Genomic DNA, 322 nt, shown 5'->3' with positions numbered 1-322 from the left:
CTTCCTTTGCTGTTTTTTGAGTGTAAACATGTTGTTCCATGGAGATTTTTGGAAATAGTAAACTGAGGATCAGAGCAGCAAAAACTCAGGCTCTCATTCCCCACAGAAGCAAAAAATGTGCTCTCACACATGAGTCAATGTTCTCATGCCCATGAAAAAACATACTTATGTATTCAAATAAAATATTCTGTTAAGCAGAGTAGAACTACAGACAGGGATTGCATCAGTCAAGTGGATGTTTTTCTCAAAGTATCTTCAGATATTAGTTGAAAATTTGTTCCAAACCAACTATATTTTGTTTGAACATTGCAGTCTGGCAATT

The sequence above is a fragment of the Phalacrocorax carbo genome, chromosome 2, assembly GCF_963921805.1.
Source record: "Phalacrocorax carbo chromosome 2, bPhaCar2.1, whole genome shotgun sequence".
In the NCBI taxonomy this organism is placed as follows: Eukaryota; Metazoa; Chordata; class Aves; order Suliformes; family Phalacrocoracidae; genus Phalacrocorax; species Phalacrocorax carbo.
This window is presented reverse-complemented; position numbering follows the sequence as displayed.